The sequence below is a fragment of the Rhinolophus sinicus genome, linkage group LG03 (assembly GCF_036562045.2).
Source record: "Rhinolophus sinicus isolate RSC01 linkage group LG03, ASM3656204v1, whole genome shotgun sequence".
In the NCBI taxonomy this organism is placed as follows: Eukaryota; Metazoa; Chordata; class Mammalia; order Chiroptera; family Rhinolophidae; genus Rhinolophus; species Rhinolophus sinicus.
Genome location: NC_133753.1, coordinates 157,642,584 through 157,656,744, shown reverse-complemented (window position 1 = coordinate 157,656,744; position 14,161 = coordinate 157,642,584).

Below are 14,161 nucleotides of genomic sequence, written 5' to 3'. Positions count from 1 at the left end.
GCCCCAAAAACACGTATAATATAAATGCATTTACATTAAAAAGTAGATTTATATTTTTATGAATTTTAAAAGGCTGGAAAGTGGTAACCAAACTATTAACACTGATTATTTCTGGGAAGTAAAATTCTGGTAAGGTGGGGGAGAGGAGAAATTTGCCTTCTTCTTTCTATACTTCTGTACTATTTGAATTTTTTAAAGTGCACATATGTTACTACCATAGTTTAAAGAATTTAAATTTGTGTTAAATCACTTTTGACTTACCAATTTCTGTGGAATAAAGTCTAAATTCCTTAGCTTTACACTTAAAGCACTCAACAATTTATGCCCAAACGACTTTTGCCGGTCTTTTAGAAATATGTGTTGATAGATGTAAATTTCGTCTTCATTCTCCTACTTACACTCCCTTGAGCCCAGCTATTCCCATCAAATTTGCTTTCATGTTTTTGACCTTTAGGAATACCCTTTGCTTGGAACGCTCTCCCTCTTCCTCCCCATTCGCTAAAATGCAACCACGCTATGATCCAGAGCTACCAAGTAGAGCTCTACCTCCTTTGAATTCCTGTATATTATATTAGGTTGGTGCAAAAGTAATTGCAGTTTAAAAGGTAAATAATTGCAAAAACCACAATTACTTTTGCACCAACCTAGTATAATGTCTGATACTAAAGAAGTGGTCATTATCAAATGAAGGAATGACTCTTCACAGTCAAATTCAAGTTGCTGTTAAGTTTAGTTTTCTCATTGGTAAAATGGAAACATATTACCTATCATTTTGGTTTATTGTGAGGCTTCTGATAATTATGAAAAGCACGTAGCACAATACCAGAACATAGTGATTCATAGTTCAGGAAAAGCTGGTATCGTGATTATCTTTTTCATCTATTGACATCATAGCTCTACATTTAGACCGTCAACTTCCAGATAGTAGCAACTGCATGCATGTTTTCCAGTATCCTTCTCCACATCTATGCAGTAGGGCTTTCTATATTATACACGTTTAATATTTGTTGTTGATGATGACAATGAAGATTATGAAATGTACATTCTCCTAACTTTCAAAAAAGTAACAAATTACTTAGTTTGGAAAATATTATAACTTCGTAGTACCACAAGTAAAATATTAACATAGAATTATACTAGTAAAACTTTGCTGACATGAAATATACAAATACTAAAGCAATATGTTCTTTTTCTTTTCAGTGAAATCACACAAAATAGGGTAAGTTATTCCTAGAATTCTATTTTCACACAGTCAAGATTTGCAAGATGCTAGACAGTAACCGTAAATTGTTTACAGAAAACACCAGATGAATTCAGTTTGTTTAATATCTTTTTGGCAGATAGCACATGATGCTTCTGCAGCAGGCTCCATGTGTTCTAGAATTTCGACATGATGGATTTTATATGCTGTCATAGAAATAGAATGCTCTACTGCATAGACACAGCAAGAATGACCAAGTCTTCTTATGTTTAGTTCCTCACGTTGTTCTAGTTTAAATCACTACTAGATTACAGCTTTAAAATCTCGGTAAAGTTATTGGCAACTTGATTGGAACAGTTTCTGTTCTCACTTAATCCTACCGGACAGACATGATCTGTGTGGCACGGCCGAATGCCAGTGAAACAACTGGCGTCACCTGATAGAGTACATTACTCTAGGACAAATAAAGTCAGATTGTTATTTTATCTTTGGATGCCTAACAAGTGTTTTACTGAACATGTCTTCTTATTTGTTTGTGTGTCTGCTCACTACTTGAACCGATTTTGTAATTGTGGGTCCAACTCTTATTGTGCCTAATAGCTCGTTAGTTAATCAAAAAAGTTAGTGTGAATCATTTTTAAAAGATGCATCAATACATTAAATATTTTATTTAATCTTAAAATTATACATGCAACTAGTTCAGCAATCTTTTGATGAAAGTTCAAGTCCTTCGCATTTGGTCTACTCATTATCCAGTCAGGTTTAGTGAGGCACTCAAACCAACCAACAAACCAAACAAACAAACAGCAACAACAAAAACTCTGCATATATGATCTGAGTTCATTTATGTAAATGTATGAAGATATTAGAAAAAAAGATGGGATTAGGGAACTTCATGATAATAGACAAGTGAAAAAAGCAGGTTGCAGAATTATGTTATAGTCCTATTCCAGTAAAAGCAAACTAATAAACCCCCCTGAATGTTGGTATATATGGTCAATTACAAGGAGAAAAGTGTGGAAGGCTGTTAACACTGGTAAACCCAGGAAGATGAAGACACAGAATGCAGAATGTGTCAGGGAAAAGAGGAATAATTCGCTTTGTTTTAGACATCTTTGTATTGTAATGGATTATTACAGAAACAGGCTGTCAGTTCGATAATATGAAATAGATATGATTGTTAGAAAACTAAAAAGAATCTACAGAAAGAATTATTAGAACTAACGTAAGAATTTATATTAAGACTGCAAGTAAAAATCAATCTTCATTGTATTTCTAAGCAGCAGCAACAAGCTATTGGAAAATACCATTTACAATAGCAATAAAAAGTATAAAGTACCTGGAAATAAATCTAACAAAACATATGCAAGACCTATACGGAAATGATTATAAACATTATTGAATGACACTAAAGAAGACTTCATTATCTGGAGAGATAAGCCATCTTTTTAGATAAAAAGACTCAATATTTTAAGAATATTCTCACAAAATTGATCTATTATATAACTACAGTGCAGGGAAAGTGATTATGACAATGTGGTTTTGGTCGAAGAATAGACAAATAGACCAGAGGAACAGAACAGATTGCTCAGAAACAAAACTACACATTATGGAAACTTGATTTATGACAAAGTGGTATAAATCAGCCAGTTAAAGAGAATTGTCTTCCCAAAATTATGTACTCTTCCTGGGGACAGCCTGCATCCAATGGGGGTAGCACTTGATCATAGCTTGGTCACATGGGGTTATAAAGGCCTAGTGGCCTAGCCCCAAACAGGACAACCCTGAAGTATTTCAGCCTCAGAGCTTGCTGTGAGGTGAGCTGAGGCTTTCTTTGAGATGACATCACAGTTCAATTTATCCCTCTGTCCAGTGCTGCTACATTCCCTTTCCTCCACAGGGGTTGATCCCACGAGTACTCCCTAATAAACTTTCTGCAAATAATCTCTGTCTCAGAGTCTACTTCCCTTGTGGGAATGTAAATTGATACGAGCACCTTATAAATCAGTTTGGAATTGGTAAAGTTGAAGATGTATGTACCTTTCAACTTACAATTCCACTCCTACGTATATACTCTAGAGAAACTCTCACACAAAAATATGCAATAAAGTTCTTGGTGGGGAGGGATGAGGATGTCATCAGAAAGGTGCCATATGGGGGGCTCCTAAGGTACTAGAACAGGCTAGATTGTCTCAAACAATAACAAAAACAAAACATTGTTTCGATAACAGGAAGGGCTAACTTGTCTGGGGAGGTTACATGCTAAGTGACTTGAGGATGAGCTCACTTAGGGTTGATTAGATCAAGATCAGTGGCACATCTGTAGAAGGGGAATCTAGAAGTGGAGTCTGAAGCCTGCTCAGGGTTGGAATAGGTGGGAGGGAAACCTAGGGAGTGGCCCAGGTAAAGGGAATCACATCAGGAAAGGCTTGCCAAAGCGGAAGGAATCAGGCAGGATGTTAGAAAGAAATTTTGCTACACAAAAGGAGGCCAGATAATGGAAATACCTTTAAAGACAATTAAAATGATGTATATTTGATAGTTGGCAAGAAAAGCCAAAAACAACTGTGAGCAGAGGAGACGCAGCCTGGAGGAGGTGTTTCAGGAAGGGGAATCCCGCAGCAGTTTCTCTCCCTGGTCATAGTATCTTCACCTTTATAAACATGTAGTCTTGTCCTGCTTCTAGTAAATGGCATTGGTGACTCAGATCAGTAGCTTGCTTGCAATAATCTCCAAATTAATTACTGGATTTCTATTTGACTGCCGACTCTGGTGGTGCTCTCTGATGAGCCGCATGCTCTCCAGTGCAGCTGTTGTTCTGACAGCATGATGGTCTTGGCGTGCTCAAATGGTTAACACGCTCAAATGGTTGTCCTTAAATGACTGCATGGAGAGCTGCTCTGTCCTTCTGATTACAATAGCATCTATGTCTGATCTTGAACAAGCCATGCTTATATTCATGATTCTGCTAATTGCAGTGAGATCCTATCCTGCCCTTCTGTTATGTGTAGGATCCCAGTGACACATTATATTTCTCTCAAAGCTGAAAGCCATGCAAGCAATAGAAGAGGTCTCATTTCCTGAAAAGACTCAAAATTGCTTTTGTTTTGAGTGCCTATTACCTCTTTGGAAGACACTTGATTAAAATACAATGCTAATGGGCCTAAGGTTTCAGGTGAATCCCTTGGTGAGAGCTAGTTTCTCTGGTTTCTATGGCCTCAGATGGTATTTCTAATGATTGCTCTGGCTCCTTTCACAAAAATGGGGCCACACAACAATCCTTACCTGTAGTTTAATGCCACTGCAGACTCTAGAACTAATCCTCTTCTTACACCAGGGGAATCACAAAACCTGTGCTATTAGCTCCATGGTATTCAGCAAAATCATTGCTGGTTCTCTTTTGTTCTTATACCTTCCAGGCAAGAAAGGCCTCGGGTGTTGCTTTTTGCCGCCAAGTCTTTTTCGTCCCTGTAAGTACCTAGTCTTACCTCTAGATGCCCCTTTCCTTTAGAATTCCGGACTTGTCCACCTCACTACCAAATTTCAGGAAATGAAGTTCTACCCATCCCCAACCCCTTTTGTGGGACTGTGTCATATGCCGCTACATCCCTGGCACCCACTTAGGGGAAAGGCAAGGTTGCCCCTCCCTACACTGTTTCCTGAGGAAAAAGAGCTCAGATGTAAATTGGTCAAAGTAGGTGGGCTGTGTTGTGTGTGTGTGTGTGTGTGTGTGATGGAAGGAAGAGACCTGGGATTAAAAATAAGTGGAGTTTATCTATTTACTGATGGACAGTATACATAATATATACAAATTGTAAATGTATAGTTTAATGAATTTTTACATATTGGTTACACCCGGGTAACTGCTACCTAAAACAAGATATAGGACATTTCCCACATCTCAGAAAGATGTCTAGAATCTCTTCCCAGGCACACTCCCACCAGCCAGGACCCAGAGATAACTACCATTCTGACATTTATCGCCATATTAGTTGTGCTGTTCTTGAAGTTGATCAGTTGAATCATACAACATGTTCTTTTTTGTGTCTGGCCTTTGTTTGTTGTTATGTCTGTGAGATTTATTCCTGTTGTTAATCTATGTTCTTTTAATCAGTTAATTTTCCTTGGGTATCTCTCCCCTTGGCTCATTTCACCAATGCAGTGGTGAAACCAAGATTCAGTCCTGGGCCTAGAAGAGAGGGTGTGCTTTCAGGGTAGACCTTAGGTTGTAGGAAAAACAGTCCTATACAATCTACCCCGCTTTGAGACTTAAGATTCCATGTAGGCTTCAGCAACAAAGCTAACTAGTGCCTTTCCTGGAGTGTTGCAGCAGGCACCTGGATGATAGCCAGGCATTCCATCTTGCCTCAATTAGCTGTGTTCCTCTTATCTTCTGGCATCTTTCCTTATTCTATTCCTTTGAACACGACACTTGCCTAGACAGGGTTCTACCCTGATCATGTGATCTTCCATGAATATCTAGTTATAGGTCTTGCTAATTCTTAGCCTGTTCATGCTCTGACTCCTGACCAAGGAGTAAAAGAATAGAGCCGGCTTAGGGCAAATCTGCTATTATTCTTCCAGAAGAGCAAGTCCTATGGATGGGGCTGCTGAGGCATCCTCATTGTGGACAAAAGGCAGCACGTTAATTAAGTGTAAAATTTATTATCTCTCTGATGTTAGTGCTTATGTTAGTCTTCTAGAAGGTTTGTTAGCTTTCTGACAATGTGTTCTTTTTCCAGGTGTACGTAATTGATTGATATCCTGGTAAGAAGCTGTCCCTATGCTTCTTATCCTCTTATCCGATGCATTTAAACACTGGTGGATAATACTACCTTGTTTCCCCGAAAATAAGACCTAGCCGGACAATCAGCTCTAATGTGTCTTTTGGAGCAAAAATTAATATAAAACCCGGTCCTATATTATGTCATATAAGATATGGTCTTATATAGCACTATGTTATATGAGACCGGTATATATTATATTATATTATATTATATTATATTATATTATATTATATTATATTATATTATATTATAAGGCCCAGTCTTATAGTAAAATAAGACCGGGTCTTATATTAATTTTTGCTCCAAAAGATGTGAGCTGATTGTCTGGCTAGGTCTTATTTTCAGGGAAACATGGTATTTTGATAGTTTCTCATTTTATAAGAAAGGGTTCTGAGTCCACTTTTTCTTCTGTCTGTCCCAAATCCACATCCCCATCAAAGTAGAGATAAGAAAAAGACGAGTCTTCCAGTGTGCTCTATTGAGCCCCAGGTTCATCTTTGATACAATCTTCCTAGAGCTTCTGCTGCACAAACCCTTCGTTATCACCTAATCACCTAATTTCTTTTCCTAGTAAATGGTGTTCCCTTTCTATAACTATCTTCTGCTAGAAAGATTTGTGATTCCTGTAGAGAAAGTGTGTGTGTGTGTGTGTGTGTGTGTGTGTGTCCCATGAAACCTTAGTTATCATTGGTTTTTATTATTTTATTCCAAAGAATCCTTCACATTTTACTCTCATTCTGATATTGATGTTTTACAGGGGTTTAGGAAGAAAATATCTCATCTATATCGAACTTTTTTTCTCGTCTGTCTTCCTCATTAGGTTAGCCTTCCTAGGGTAGGACTGTCTTTCCTCTCTCTGACTCCTGGGTCTAGCTCTATGCCTGTTGCATAGCAGCTTCTCAGTAAATGACAACTGCTTATATCAGCAGACAGGCACTGACTTCCAGGATGTTGGCCAAAGAAGTTGACAGGATTCATTCACCCTTTACCCATGCTTGGAAAATTTATTGCTGCTCTGCTACTGTTAGCCATTTACCACTTGACTCATACTCAACACAAAGGGAAAATAATTTCTGGTGTGACAGTATGACTTTCTTGACACAAAGTCAAATATAGAACATAGTCTAATAAAGATCGTTTTTGTTTGTTCATAAAGGGCTTAGCACTTCAAGAAGGAGTGAAACAAAAGCCTTGTTGAAAGTTAAGGCTTCTTCCTTCATTCATCACTGTTCAGCTACGGAGTTTGCACCCTGATTATACACTAGGCACTGGAACACAAAGGCCGGTGGGGAGAGCATCGCTGGTTTCAAGAGTGAGACTAACAGTCCAGAGAGGCCGACTGACACATTGACATTTATAACAATTCAACATGACGTGGTGAGTGCTATAATGAAAAGAATAAACTCAGTGCTGTGGTGATACAAAGAGGTGAGGGGCCAACTCTGCTTGGGCAATCTATAGACCCCTCACGGACATGACTAACAGAGGAATTTGGCAGACTGAGGAAAATTCATGAAAACAGGATTCTCTGTAACCAGTACTCATTTGTGTACTCTGGGAAGTAGACTCTGACATAGAGCTTAGTGTTTGGGATATTTATTAGGGAAGGAGAGAAAGAAGTATTAGGCAGAGGGATAAATCAAGCTGTGATGAGAGCCTGGCAGCCACAGCCAATTCCTTGGGGGAGCTCTGGAGGTGAAATTGTCTCAGAATTGTCCCACATTGGGCCAAATTAGCCAGGCCTTTATATCCTCACCTTAATCATGTATTGGATATGGGCTACCCCCAGAAGGATCTGACCTCGTGTAAGATGTGACCTTGGGTAAGATGGATCTCTGCAGCTGAGGTAAGCCCTACAAGATCTGACAGTTGAAGGCTGTGTGTCAGTTGCACACCCTGGCTACCCCTTATGCTATTCAGAGTCACTGCTTCCTGTATGTCCAGTAGGCCTCTCTTCCTTAGAAGGGGAAAGTTAGTAGAACAAACTAAGCTGTTGCTGAAACTGATACTTAATTTATCTCTCCTCCACTAACCATTCTAAAATCCCCTCCCTCTCAGCTAGCATCTCTTCTGGTTTTGGTGGCTTAGCTGGTGGCATGACCCAGATTCTCATTCCTGAGAGGAATGAGCCCTTTGTTTCCATGCTCTTCTCAGGCTAAGGATACTACTCTCATCTATTTCCATCACAATTTGGCAAGGGTGTAACAAGAGGTGTCCAAGTAGATCACCTGAGTTCCACAACATGTTCCTCCATGCCCCGTTGCATAATCATGCAATCTCTTGATGATCATGGTCAATTATCTCTGCCTAAATTATCCCTCCTCTTCTTGTTTCCTGGTCCTTTAACACAAGGAACTTGAAATGATCAGGGACAGATTGCTTATGGTTCAATGGGATTCTGATTTTGTTCTCTGGGAGAAGTGCTAACCCTTTGGGGATCAGAGTCTTTAACCCTGCAGAGCATATTGTGATGAGGATGGACAGCATGAACTCCCCAGGTGGGTTATTGACAGTGAAGATAAATAGGATCATTCCTGCTCTGACTCCTTAGTTCCCAGTCTCATGAATTTTTCCTATTGGGGATACTGCAGCCTAGAGAATGGTGCCCTTACAAAGTATTGGCTCTGAGCTGGCACTTAAACATGTCTTCAGCAAACCATTCAAAATCTCTAACTGGCCAGCAGGTTCTGGTTGGTGTGGTGTGTAATAAAGCCACGGGAATTCCATGATCATGAACCCGATTTCACATTTCCTTTGCTGCAAAGTGGGTCCCTCGGTCTGATGGCTGTTATGAGGGATCCCATGTTGGTGGATCAAATACTCCATAAGTGTTAGTATAGTGGTGTTGGCAGAGGCTCTGTAGGCAGGAAAAGCTAACATATAACTAGAATATTTGTCTGTCATGGTCAGAAAACAAATGAGTGGAAGACGCCCAGTGTATTCAACTTCTTAGCAAGTGGGTGTTTGGTTTATTTGGGGGATAGTGTTGCATTGGTGTCTCAACATGGATTTCTGATGCTGACACATTGCCAATCTGGCAGTAATACTATTTAGATCAGATTTAGGGAGTGATAGCCAATGCAGTTGGGCTCATGTACAGCCTCCAACTTTCCCCCTGGCTCTGTTCGTGTGCCCATCATGCTAGCACTGGGGTGGCCGTTGACGTTGGCTAACTGACATCAACCAACCAACTCGTTTCGTCTATTTGGTTGCCTAGTGCCTCTTTCATAGTAGATTATCCCTGGTGGGCATTAAAGTGTGATACAAAGATCTTCACACTTTATGCCCACTCTCATATGTCCATCCATAAATATATATGCTAATTAATGAGAAATACTGTCAAGACAGCCAAAATCAATTATTTCCACTTTAACCTCTGAAAACTCATTATTCAAACTTTATTCAATCTAACCTTTGGATCACTTTCCCCGGAAGGACAACCACTAAATTGATAGCAAAATTGAGTGTCAAGATTCTTTTAAACTGTTTTTAGAAAAAGACACCATTTAAGCTTGTTGTCTATTAAAGGTCAGTAATTTACTACTTCCACCTTGTCTTCAAATATTCTAAGACTTCTATCCTTAATGTTGTTTATCTTTGAGGAATGTCAGGCTGTATTATAAAATTTGATTTTTAGAATGTGTAATTTGTCAGTTTTACATCTTAAGGGATTAATATCCATTACAGGAAATTGAATGAAACACAAAGCATTCCTATTCTGAGAGATAATCTTCTATATGAATTTTTGGACCATTCAAAAAATATTGTAAAATAACCTTAGAGATTAAAGTTTTGTAAATATCTTTACTATTATGTAAATATCTCTAACATTACAAGATAGTAAAATGTTGGTGTAAATTTCATTGCTGAAAGCTAGTCTCCCAACCTCATTTTTTACATGAGCAAAAGATGAAGTTATTTTTGACATCGACAATAAAAAATATATTGTTGTTGAATAAAGTCTTGCCATTAGAAAGAAGTTATCCAACCAGTTAGGCCTGTGGTAGTTGCGCAAAGAGGGCCATGTTGCCTGCTAATGTGGGTATCCCACGTACCTTGTGAGCTCATAGGTAAATCAAAAGTGCAATTCACCTTGGTTTATGGGTTTGTAAGCATATTTCTCCCTAGCGACCTTGTTCTAATGGACAACACAAAAGATTTAGCATTGCAAGTAGTCATCAGCATCTCCCCATTTTAGCTACTCTCACCAATTAATTATACTATTATTAAGGCAAAAGACTGATAAAACTCAGTGTATATGCTTTGAACAGAGGTATAAAGAACTTTCTGTAGTTGGTTCACTTCCTTGAAGGCTGGAGATGGTAGAGAAGTATTTTCTGTTTCCTTTGAAGTAAGTGTTTATTGTATTTCATTTTTCCAGGATGGTTGGCTTCAAACCATGAATCATAGTTCTCTCCTTCTTGTTTATACCTGGCCTTCCCTCCACCCCCACCCCGCCTTTGGTTTCTATACCCCATTCATACCCACCAGAGAGCGAAGGAAAGCCAAGAGAAATTTTTTAAAAAAGGATTTGATTGAGACAGGGAAGTGCCTTGTACTGGGGGGGGGGGGGTCTGTGTGCTGTTACATTGCTTTCCCCAAAAAACCAGTACATGGTGAGTACTCCATCTGTGTTGCATGTTTCCATATTTACTCTTTTTAGAAGCAAAACTTCAGTGCTTGAATTTGAGTATCAAGAAGAATCATGAATTAAACGAAATCCACCTCATTGGACACTGATGAATGTAACTAGGATACCATTCCCTTGTCAAATAAAAGGAAAGAATTAAGCATTAATTCTCTCTTTAACCTTGTAGGCTTAGTTGAGGAGAAAAAGTTCTTTACAGAAGAATTTCAGCTAATAAATGTGGAAGGAATAGTAAGATGAAAAAATAATTGTTTGAAACCCCTGCAATAACTAATTTAGGCAAAAATCATCAATGGTTGATACCATTAGTTGAGAGGCTGACAGGGAACTTAATGGAAGGGTCAGGCTGTCACCATATGAACCCTCTGATACTCTTAGCATAATAAGGGTGGAACAACCAGACATGTGGGCCTCCTCATATGATGTAATAGGAAGCTCACAGTATCTCCTATGAAGTGTTCTTGCAGCAACAATTAAAAAAAAAAAAAAAGAACTTGAATATAATCCAGCCTCCAGAGTTAACTTCCTTGCATAGTAAATATAGGAGGTGGAGACATAAGTGAAACGATACCACAAAGAAGCAAACATAATTTCAGAATATGGGACACTCTTCAGGGGAACTTCCCTGATTTCTGCAACTAGTCAACAGCAGTGGGCAGAGGAAAAGGGAGAGAGCTGCCCTAGAGTACAAGAGTCTGACACAGCGACCAAATGCCACATGTTTGAATCCTGATTTGAACAAATCAACTATGAAAAGATTGCTTGTTTTTTTAAACAATCTGAGAGATTTTATTAAGGCATAGATTTCAGATAATATAATGGCATTATTGTTAAAGTTTTAGTGTGACAGTGGCATTAAGACTATGATCTAAAAGTTCTTATTTTTAGAGATTTGTAGGAAAAGTATACAGGGATGAGATGACTTGATATCTGAGATTTACTCTCTGAAAGTTTGGCAAAGGCAAAAAAGAGACAAATGAAATAAATGTTGCAAAATCTTTATAATTATTTGGTTATAATTACATGTAATTATAATCAGTATAAGGGGTACATGGAGGTTTATTGTACTATTCTTGTACTGCTTATTGTGTTTGGAATTTTTTTACAATAAAGATTCAGGCATAGGAGAAAGACAAAAGACAAAAAAGCAAGAACTTAAATACTAATATAAAAGGACATATAAACATTTTAAAACTTAAGAAAGAAAGCTTAAACAACTTTAACTTTTCATAGGAGCTCACAATTTTCAAATATCCTATTATGGAGGAAAAGCATTCTATGGGAAAATGATACAATGAAGTGTGTGTGTGTGTGTGTGTGTGTGTGTGTGTGTGTGTGTGTGTGTATTTCTAATTCCTTAAATAGCAGGCAACAAATGTAGACTTTAGCAAAATGATAAAGTTCCTATAGCCCGTATAGGCTCCTAGCCAGACAACTCACATGCAATATATGAGATAAATATTTTAATCTTACTGAATTTTTTAACACCTCCCCCATGTCTTCATTTAAAAATAACAAGAATTGTGGCCAATGTAAACACCAAACATAGAGATATACCGCAAAACAGATGTCTGATTAATTTACTGTAATTGTATACGTGGGGACTTGTATGTACCAAATCAAACCAGAACTGGTTTGGTACCTTGCTCTATGTTACAAAATGCCAGGTCCCTGGGAATTAGAAGACCTGAGACTCATCCTTCCTCTGCCATTGACGTATTACATGACCTTGGGCATGTTCATTCATTTCTCTTGGCCTCGTTCCCCCATCTATTGAATGTGCATAACATTTTCCATCTACTTGCCTTGGGGAAATGGTGGCGACAAATGAGAAAACATCAGTAAAGTGCTTTGAGCTCCTCAGGAAAAAAATATTTTTTCAGTATTATAATATATTATGTTTTTGTTTTGAAAGAGACCCACGTAAAGTTTCTGAATTATAGATAACAAACCAAGCTTTATAATCCTTAACAAATGCTACATAGATAACATTTCTTAGCAAGGAATGCTGTCCAAGTAACTTTTTAATTGCACTCAGATTCAATTCACCTATAGACCTCAGAGTTTCACTAGAAAGGATGTGTAAATTGCAGTTAACCACAGAAGATTTGCAAGATTTCAGCTATGTACTTGAAGGTCTAGAATGAAAGGTTTTAAAACCCTGAAATGCTGGTTAGCTGTGAATGTTATAAATACTGATTTTAATTGCAGTAACCACATGGGAGCAAAAGAGGTTAAAATTAGTAATTACTTTAATTTTAGTTCTTAAACAAAATTACTTTCTAATCTCCCATTGGGTAGAAACAGTAAGAAAAAAAAATTAAAATGTGCAAGGAATATTGATTCTTCACCTAGAATCAGTAACGGCAGGGGTATTTCCAAGTTCTCCTTCAATTAAGGAAATTAAATGTGTAATAAATGCATTTTAACATGTCAACTATTCAATCTGAGTACTGAAACGCTGAGAAAGCACAAACACATGGTTTTCATTTAGTAGGAGAGGTTAAAAAAACCCTTTTTTCCCCACTTTTAACTCCTTCCTCCTCAGTCTATAAATTCAAGGATATTTAGGTAAAGTCAGTCACTTGCTTATGACCCGCCAGTGGCTTCCCAGGGCACTGATTATTAAAGCCAAACTCCCCAGCACAGTCTGCAGGCCTTGCTGGGCCAGCCCCCGCCCATCTCCTTGCTTTCATCTGCAACCATGTCCCGCCTCCCCCGCTCCCCCCGCGCATTCACATTGCTCTTTCTTCTGTTCGTTGAACTTGCAAATTTATTCTTTGCACTTGCTGTTTCTTCCAACAGGATTATTCTTCCTTCATTTCGTTACATGCCTGCCTGCCTCCTTTTCACCATTCAGGTCTCAGCTCAAATGTCACCTATCGAAGAGGCCTTCCCTAACCCCCTATTGTAAGCAGCCACCTCCCCACCCCCACCCTCTATCACGTCACCCTGTATTGACATCATAGCATTGATCTGTTTCTGATTTTATCTTGTTGATTTATTTGTTTGCTTATTGTCTGACTCTTCCCTTCTATACAGCAGGGGCATTGTCTCTTGTTCACCTCTGTTTCTAGCATAGTCCCATAAAAATATTCCAACTATTCAACCCATTCATTTAAAAACTCTGTCTCTGCATTTCTCCAGCGCTAATCTTCATCTTCACTTGCATGCTTTTCTGGGATCTAGGGTTGAAACCATCAGATCCCTAGAATAATGCTCCAACAAAAAAAAAAGGATAAGAAACTCACTTTGCCTAATTTATAACTCATTTTGAGGATGACGTTCCTTCTATCAGAATCAAGGATTAGTGGCTTTTTACAAGTCACATGCCTCAGACTTGCAAGGGAACTACTGGTTCTGGAGTCAGTTTAATCTAGGCCAGATCCTATATCAAAAGTAAAAATTCTTATTTTCCCCAGTCTGGCCTAGATCTGATGGTATACTTGCTAATCCGAGTTAGTCAATCTGAGTAACTCAAGCTTTATTTGCAAACGTTTTAATAGCCAGGAAACCTGTTACTTC